We start from the raw sequence: 10,222 nt of genomic DNA, 5'->3' as shown, positions 1-10,222 counted from the left end.
TGGCTAAGTGTGACCCTTTTACACCTGTATAACTTATACACTAGAGCAAACTAGTTAGTCCAATTATTTGTGTTGGGCAATTCAACCACCAAAATTATTTAGGAACTAGGTGTAAGCCTAATTCCCTTTCAGTTACCTATGCATAAGGGAATTTAGTCTATTCAAATCATATCTTGCACCTCCATTTCTCACATGCTTTTTCCTAAGTAGAAGATCTCTGCCAGGGGGAGTTTTTCTTCGTCCATAAAGGGGAGAAAATTCTTTCTAAAGGAGAACACTCATTTAGGGGGAGTAACAATTTGGTGCTTAAACTGGTATTAATTGACAAATCCTTTATGAGGGCAAGTCTTATCTGCTTCCTACATGCTTTTAATGTCTTCCTTTTCGGTTATTGATGCCAAAGGGGGAGAAGTTGTAGGGACCAAAGCAATAAAATGTTATCAAACAACAAACACCACCAATTTAAAATTTTAATTCTTCAAGTGGTTTGGTTCTTTGGTCTAAAATAAGAAGTAAGTGAATTATGGAGTTAGGGGAGGCTTAAGTCCATAATCTCATTCTATGGGGACAATCATGCATCCTAGCAAGTAGATTGCATATTTTCATTCAAATGTTTGTTATATTTGCTTGCTTTGCTTGTGTTGTCATCAATCACCAAAAAGGGGGAGATTGTAAGGAAAATGCACCCGGGCCATTTAGCTCAATAGGTTTTGGTGTTTGATGATCAGCATAACCTGTGGACTAATGTATTTCCCAAAGTGTTTGTGTGTTGTAGTTCATAGGATGCGAAGTGGATTGGACTGAGGCTCTAAGGATGCAACACCTCAAAGAAGACATTATAAAACCCATATAAAACATTACAAAGTCATATTGAAGACACTTTATACATGCTAAGAGTCCAACACATCAAGAAGTAGAAGTGAGATACAAAGCTGCAAAACAAAAGTGAAGTTGACAAAGTTGAGAGGAAGGGATGACTGAATTGGAAGTGTTTCACAAAATAAAATCTACTCAAATTGGCATGGCTTCAACTTAGAGATGTACATAATTTCATAAGCTTTCCAAAAAGTACAAGATCATCAAAATCAGAGTTTGGAGCTAAAAGTTATGGCCAAAATACGACAAGCGAGTATGGGATGTCCGGTGCGCACCGGACCATCCGATGCGCCATGTCCGGTGCACCATCTTCGGAAGCTCCAATGGCTACCTTTAATGGCTAGTACACATGGTATGTCCGGTGCACCACCGGACAGTCTGATGCACCTGTCCGGTGTGCCGTAGAAAGCTGCAGAACTGCTTTCCAACGACTATATTGAGTTGGGGCCTATATATACTTCACCCAACTGGTCATTTGGAGGTGTGAGAGCCCAAGAACATACCAAGGCACACAGTTCACATTTCCAAGAGCTCATACACCCAAGTGCTTAATAGAATCACTCGGTGCTTTGCGAAGTGCTTAGGTTAGTTAGATCGCTCTAGCGCTTGCTATAGGTGAATCCTAGTTAGTTGAGTGAGTTTAGATAAACCACACAACCCCTCGGCTCTTGCGCGAGCCGTTGTACTTGTACCGAGTGGGGTGAGAGTCTTGCGAGACCGTGACAACCGTGTTTGTGTCACGGTCGCCACCGTGTACCGGAGGGAACAAGGCTCGCGGCGTTTTCAACCGGAAGCTCGATAGTGGAGACGGCGGGGAGCGTCCGAGAGGTGCCGGAAGCGGAGCACCACTTGCGCGTGGAGAAGATCCGTGGCTCTCTACGGAGTTACTCGACCGAGGTGCTTGGCCCTCGCGTAGGCTCCCCTTTGCGTAAGGGCACCAACGAGGATTAGTCGGGAGCTTGCGTGGTTCCACATTTATATTAAGCATTTAAGTTTCAATCTTGTGTTTATACTTATATAGTGTAGATTGAAACTTAGCCATTGCGGTAGAGATAGCAACACTTAGACAAAACCTAGTCTGCACATTTTAGTTTGATTATTTATATAGGTTTTGCTCTAGAGATTTATGTGTGGCCTAGTTTAGTGAAAGTTTTAGAAGTCCTAATTCACCCCCTTAGGCGTCACCCGTTTCCTTCAGTATCTTTACCCACAAGACGTGTTTCCCGTTTAGCTAGGGTTAGCTAGACCCTTAGACACTTCCAAGATGAATGGCTAGGGATCCATTGCGAGGCCTTTCTAAAGTTCCACAAGTTCGAGAAAACCCACTACATATTCAGGAAGAAGGAAGCATAAGAATCCCTCATCCGAAAAACTTTATAGACAGTCCTACTCGAGGACCTCCCTAAACTCTACAGTGATGCACTCCCTGCTTGCCCCTTTCGGGTAAGGTAATCTCTCCCTAGCTTTCCTAATTACTTAGCCAAGGGCGTTCCATAACACTCTTGTGGTAGTACTATTTTCTTGGGTGGTTCTCCATTTTCTAATTAACACAATAATCCTATCATGAACAATAATTAAACCAACAATATTAATGGAACTTGATTGTAATTTAGATATAACATTAATCCCAAAATCAGGTAGAGCAATAACAATTCTACCCAATAGTTCATTTGTTTGCAAGGTGCGGGGTAAACAAAACTAGGGTAACCTATTAAGTCCCATCAAATTAACCTGAGCGTGTCACGGTGATTAACAGGAATATTATTAGGTAAAGAAGAGTGATCAAGGGCACAACTTGCCTTATACTTGAGATAACCTTGTAGTTTAGATGTTGACCTAAAAAATAGGCTTCAGATTCCTCGTCCTCGCCTCTACTCATAACAATACATACAACCAAGCAAATAATGGATATGGTAACATTACACCAAAGCATATGAACAAATTGTGTAAGATTATTCTATGCATCACTACGAGATCGTAGATTCGAGAACCACTAAAATCAGAGTTAGAACGAAGGAGTTATGGGTAAAATGATATATTCAGGCACAATAAATAGATATAGGTTATGTTGTATCTAATTATAAAGATATGTGATAAGGTACAAATTATGTTGTTACTACGTAGACTGTATTATTATGAAGATTACACAATTGGAATGGACCAAATCAGAGTTAAAATGTGCAAGATATAAATTATACAAGTTCTTAACGTCATTTAATATTAATTTTTATACTGAAAATAGTTACCAAGGATTTTTTTTTGTAAAGTATGGGGGCATATCTATAATTTGCAAAGTTAATCTAGGGGTTTCCCGTTATACCAAACATGACGACGGGTTGGTTTCATAAAAACATAAGGTCTCTTTTGTGATCTAGACACGACCGAAGGGGTATCCTTCACTTGGGATCGTGCGATCTGGCATCGACGGACCAGATTATATCCACACCAATCATGAATTGGTACGCATTCTAGACCCTAGGATCTGAGATCAATGTCTGGCATCTTATATGATCATGATTTAATCGTGTTCGCCCATCGACGATCCACGGCTATGATTCTAAAGGGGTATGTGATCTTCTAATCCCAACCGTCAGCGATCGATTGGACGACGCATGACTCCTTTCCTTTATCCATTGGCAACCACGGCAGCGCCGCCCAGTAATGCGGCGAACCTACGCCAGAGAATGTCGATGCGTGGTTCCGATGCTCTACCATCAAGTACGAAACGCGCTACTCGATGCTCAGGTCATAGCGAGTCAGAGAGAGTAGGTTCTTACTAGAATTAAAAGCCGATGCGCATAGTCTATGGAGAACAGCTGCTCAGCGGCAGCTCACCGACACCAGCGATAAATTGTTTCACCCTCACAACTCCTCGCGCCTGTGTTGCCGTTGGCCAAGATCACCACTCCCCGGCGCACCATCCCGGACGATAGCAGGACTCCGAGCTAGGGTGCATGCGACAGACGACGATTGCAGCCCTCGATCCTTCTCTCCCTCCCCCGCCTGATTAGCATGCGATGCATGCTCGTGGCTTCATGGGATGGATACAGTGACCAGGGGCTCGTGGCGAACGGACTTTATAGTCCGGCGCAAGGCCAAGTTACCAACGAATCCCATCAATTTTGCCTGGTTCCTAACAAATTTCTGTTGGGATATCGTGTTTGCTTCGATGGGGAAGAACTATCAAGCGGGGTCGACTTGTCAGTGGTACAAACGAGCACATGAGATAGTTGGGCTGGTAGTTGGGCCCGAGCAACCAGTGCTGGCGAGAGATCCTCGACGCTGTGAGGCTGCGCACGGGGCCTACATGTCAGCGACTTAGTCTTAAGTAGGCCGGTGTAAAACCCTGTCCAAACCCTGGACCAGCGGTACTTACTCCTGGCAGCTCTCTACGATCATATATCGTCCCCACAGACCAACACGTGTCTTTTGTGCGCACTTTGTCCTCACTCATGCACACCCGAGAAAACTTTCCGGTTGGTCACCCGTCCCAAATTGCTCCAAGCCAAGCACACTTAACTTGGAGGTTCTTTCGAGATAGACATCTGAAAAAGAAGATGTACCTTGTTTGTATGGATACTCTATCGATTCTATTAAGCCTTTGTCAGGATATCACCATCCCAGGGGCTAGGATATCACAATCCACCCCCTTAGAAGATCGACGTCCTCATCAATCAATCCCAATCCAGGAACCTCCCGTCTTAGCCACGTCTGTGTGTCTAGTGTTGTCATATGCCATGCCATGTGACCACTCAGGGCCCACATGCGCCATGCGCCATATACCCGAACCCCTAACCCACACACGTCCGTGTAACCGCGAGGATCGGCTCTGATACCACTTGTAACACCACGTCCAATCTCTGGACCAGTGGTACATACTCCTGTCAACTCTCTAGAACCATATATCGTCCCCACAGACCAACCCGGGTCTTTAGTGCACACTTTGTCCTCACTCATGCGCACCCGAGAAAACTTCCCAGTCTGTCAGCCATTCCAAATTGCTCCAAGCCAAGCACGCTTAACTTGGAGATTCTTTCGAGATAGGCTTCCAGAAAAAAAGATGCACCTTGTCTGTATGGATACTCTATTAATTCTATTAAGCCTTGGGCCAGAATATCACTATCCCAGGGGCCAGGATATCACAACTGGCGGCCAGGTTACTGGGCCGAGGCCTGAAGATTCCAGCCCAGGCGCGGGTAGGAGGTTCCTTTCTTTTTCCCTATTTTCTTATTGCTTTTATAATTCCAGTTTTAATCTTCAAATTCAACTTCAAATTACTTTCAAATTCAACTCTATGTTGATCTTTTGAATTCAAGTATAAATGCAACACATAAGAATCCAGCATGAATGCAACATATCTATATATTTCCATTAATTAATTTATTCATTTGTTTGGTAGATGTTTGAAATATGAAATACACCCATATTATTATTTTCTTTTAGGAAAATATCATTTTGAATGTGGAATAAGAATTAAAAGTTGATTCAAAAATAAATATCCATTATCTACTTATTTTAAAAGGAGGTAATGTATACTTCCTATTAAGTGTTACTAAAATTATATGAAAATAAATATTTATAGTTTATGAGGAGAACAAATCAATAGAGTATCTTTCTACTATTTATTTTTCCGAGTTTCAAATTAGATTCTAGTTTCAAATTTTGGTTCTAATTTTTGAATTACCAAAATTTTGATAGTACTATTTTAGGGAAATACGCTTTATAAAGAATGGGAAACATTATTAAATGATAATTTAACTCAAATCTTTTGGAGATAGAATTTATAAATCCCAAAATAGAATTTTGGGTGTTACATTTAGAGAAATTTTTAGAAGTCCTAATTCACCGCCTCCTTAGGCGTCACTATTTCCTATAGAGAACATTCATCACTAAAGTCAAATGGCTAGCCCTCCTTAGTGTCTTTAGCATTGCCTTATCTGAGGCACTTTTGGCAGTTGGCTTTGACTCTGGGTATATTTTTGCTAGAGGAATTTCATCTTGGATAGGCCCTTTTGTTACTTCATTGTCATTTCACTTTTCATTCATTAAAGGAGCAAAGTTAATTAGATTTTGGTGTCGCAGGTATTACATGCTTTAGAAGAAGAAGTTCAGTTGTTACCTTTATCATTTCTGAAGCATCCATACTCAAAGTTGGGAGGTCCTTCTCTTTATTCATAGGTGTCAACTTAATGAATACTTTTTTTCTCATCAATTCTAACTTTCCTCTTAGCCACCTCACCCTTGGACCCTGAAGTCGCCCTTTGGCATTTAGTAGTTACTATTTTACTTTCTTCTGCTTCACAACATCCTGTTGTGTCTTACTCACTTCTTTTCTCTTTCTTCCCTCGACGTCTTGTGCCAAATGAGGGTAACCCGGGTAGAAATCCCTATAGCTTCAAAGACATGATTTATTCTTCATTTTGCTCGGCCACTAAAAGCAATAGTATGGGCCCGATCTTCATTACCAATAAAATTACCAACCACATCATTACACTTCGAATCAATGGCCTACAACCATTCATCACAGGTTCACCAAATTTGTATTTGTAACTCAATCTAACAAGGTTTCGCTTTTACTTCATGCTTTATGTAACCATCGCCCTTCGGCTCTGGCATCGACCATTCAACTTCCAATGGCCAAACATTATATGTCAAATGCTCCTAATCTAGATCTCTTGTTCCAATATAGCTGCACACGGTATTGAAAGCAACTATGGCAATATGTGCTTCGTTTTTCATGCAACACATTGATTTTTTTAATGCCAAAGGTTGGCTTCACTAGCCTCTAGATGATATCCTTAATATCATACCTCTTCTCCAAGTCATTCTCCATGTAAAATCACTCCTTCGTCGAAGAGTTATGTCATTTGCTTTGGTAGTCTTGGACGAGGAACTAGGCATCTTTTTAGTACTGAAAGTTGTAGTAGTCTAAATTTTTATGCAGTCTCTATTTCACCATCGTATTTGTCTGATAACAAAGCTCGTGCGCTCGGTAGAAGCATTCTGCATTCAGCTCAGTGCCTTGGCTTCGAACTGTCTAGATGAACACCCTAAGACACATTATGTCATAGGGGTCAGCTGATAATTATATATTTCATACTTCTTCAAGACTTCAACCATCATCTTGTGCAGTGGGAACCGAAGCCTAGCTTTGAAGAAGCTTCGAAAAGCCACAATATCATTTTTCTACGGTTGAGGGGTAGTATCTTCCCTACCAAGCCTAATCATGTTAGTATCTTCGATATAACCCAACCTCTTCATCATCTCAACATGCCCTTTCTTTACAATAGATTTTTGAAGCATATGTGACTCGGCTTTGCCGAATGTCATTGTCATCCTCTTTAAGCTCAACTTCTTCGCCACTCTCTTCACTTCACTCATCTTCATCAAGGTCAACCAATACATCATCAATATTTTCTTCATTAAGCTTAGTTGTCATTTTGGTGCCACTTGTCAGGATGATGCTTGCCAACTCAAGTGTTGTCTCGGTAGCTGGCATTTCTTCTTTCTTCTCGATGGCATCCGAAGATGTTAGAATGGCTAGTTGAACATTTATCTTGTTCTTCTCCATTTACGAGGGCATGAGGTCTAAAAAGCCTAAAGCTTGCGAAAAGCAACAACGCAGGTGAGCTACAGAGGAAGAGAAATTGTTGGTAGCAATATTGTAAGAGCATTAAATGTCGTGCCTGGCTTTCGAGGACACGTCCCGTTATATAGGTAAAGGTACAGGATCCGAGGAGCCACACCGGGTATACTCACTGGCTCATGGACCACTGTTGTAGGTTCCCTTTGTGCCACTCATAGGATAAAACATATTTATGCAATTCTGTTTAAAATAACATGCTCAGGGAAGGTGTTTTCGGATCTTCAGTTCAAGGCCCCCTTCATCTATTTCGCGGTTTGAGCCCGTTATAGAAAATGAACGATTCATGTAAGGAGGCTACTATTGGGGTGTGGCTTTGCCGATGGTCCTCAAACTAATAAATATCAATTATCTCAGCGTTTGTTTTAGGATAGTGACTTTCATCACTGATCTCCGCGGGCTAAAAGAGCGGGTAGTAGTTTTGGCATCAGTGGTTAGTCGAAACACCTTGGAGAATCTGAAGCAGATAACAAGGAGACAAAGAGAAAATCAAGTGAAGTGCGCAACACATTTCTAAGAGGAAAAGACTGTGACACCCTTAATGAGCTCTATAGTTCATATGTATAGGACTTGAAGTCATAATTGTAATTTCATATAAAGTTGTATGCCATGTTCTCTCTATAAATAAGGGTACAGTACCATACACATGTTTCTTCTTAAGTTGCTCACCATCTGAAGTTGTAATGAACGTTCGCTTCTAATCCACCTTCGAATATTCTGAAAGTAGTTTTGTAATAATGTGTAGTTAAAGAAAGGAATGAAAAGGAACTGAAATTATGCCTCATTTTATTAGACATTTATGTTAATTTTCAACCTTCTTCCTATGATTTACCTCATTTTCATAAGAGAATTAAGGGAGAAAGGATTATGTTATTTTAATTGTGTGGCCCTGTTTTGCTTCTCTTTAGGAGTCTTACCCAATGACCAACACAAGCCAATACAAAGGGTCTAGGCTCTGAATTGTGATAGACAAAAAATCTAGTTAAGTCCAATACTGAGGAATTGAGCTTTAATTCTAACTCTGAATTCATTAGACAACCAAACAACAGAATTCGGGAATTCTAGTTAAGTCCAATACTGAGGAATTGAGCTTTGATTCTAACTCTGAATTCATTAGACAACCAAACAACATAATTCGGGAATTCTAGTTAAGTCCAATACTGAGGAATTGAGCTTTGATTCTAACTACATTAGACAACCAAACAACAGAATTCGGGAATTCTAGTTCCAATTCCCAATTCCAGACTTCAATATCTGCATCAAGTGTGGTGTAAGGCTGGATCCAATGCACCGGGTCGATATCTACCATCATCTTACTAATGGTCTGTTTGTATCTAATAGCACCAGTCTTTATCTACCATAATTTACAGTGCAGAGCTTTTACCATAGCCTATAACCACATTAGCGTCACATCAGCTTTTCTTACATACTCATATACATTATAAAACATGATTTTAATTCAAATAAAGAATGAAAAATGAGTAAAAGCAATAAAAATATGTATGTCAGTAAAAATAGAACTACATAAATTACACAAAGTTCATTAAATTTAAACACAATAAAAATACAAAGTTCTTATACATTGCGACGACCATGACAGTATCAAAAACTAATTTCTATTGTACCACATGATCCACTACCGCAATCCAGCTCTTTGTCGAGTGCTCGGCACTTTGCCGAGTGCTTTTTGTCGTGCACTCGACAAAGTCCTACTCTCGGTAACGACCATGTTTACCGAGAGCAGGACGCTCGACACAAGAAGACATTCGACAAAGACCGCTTTGTCGAGTGTCAAATACTCGGTGAATGACGATGCTCGGCAAAGGGCTGTCAGCAGCCGTCTATAGCTGACAGTCGTTACCTTTGCCGAGCACCGGGCTTTGGCACTCGGCAAAGAAGCTACTTTGTCGAGTGTCGCAAGCCCGACACTCGGCAAGCTATGCTTTATCGAGAGTATCTTAAACACTCGGCAAAGTATATTTTTCTTTTTTTCTTTTCCCAACCAAACTTTTTTGTGGTTTGTTCCTACACTATGTAGACTTACATGTTCCATTTTGGCACAATTATAAAAGTGTTTGCTATAACCATTAGATTTTGTTCGTTTAATTGAATTTCCTCGGATAATTCAGATTTAAACCGCAAGTTACACGAAAAATGTAAACCGTGAATGAAAAAATGATATCCATGTTATTTAGCACAAGTTACGGCCAATTTAAGAAGCAGACCGGAATTTTCGAGCACCATGCTCACTAAACATGACCGTGAACTTACCATTGAGTTGTTTAAAAATTGTATAAAACACAAACATAGTGTGTCACAACTTTCTCGAAACATTCTCAAATTTTTATCACAGCCTCTACATATGATATCATGACATGTGGACAAGTTTCATGATTTTCTGACTTTTGTTTGTGTTTTATACAATTTTTTAATAACTGGATAATAAGTTCACGGTCATATTTAGTGAGCATGGTGCTCGAAAATTCCAGTCCGCTCCTTAAATTGGCCATAACTTGTGCTAAATAACATGTATATCATTTTTGCATTCACGGTTTTACATTTTTCAAGTGACTTGTAGTTCAAATCTGAATTATCCGAGGAAATTCAATTAAATAAACAAAATCTAATAGTTATAGCAAACACTTTTATAATTGTGCCAAAATGGAACATGAAAGTCTACATAGTGTAGAAAAAACCACAAAA

This window comes from Zea mays, chromosome 1 (assembly GCF_902167145.1).
Source record: "Zea mays cultivar B73 chromosome 1, Zm-B73-REFERENCE-NAM-5.0, whole genome shotgun sequence".
Taxonomy (NCBI): domain Eukaryota; kingdom Viridiplantae; phylum Streptophyta; class Magnoliopsida; order Poales; family Poaceae; genus Zea; species Zea mays.
Note: the sequence above shows the minus strand (reverse complement) of the source record.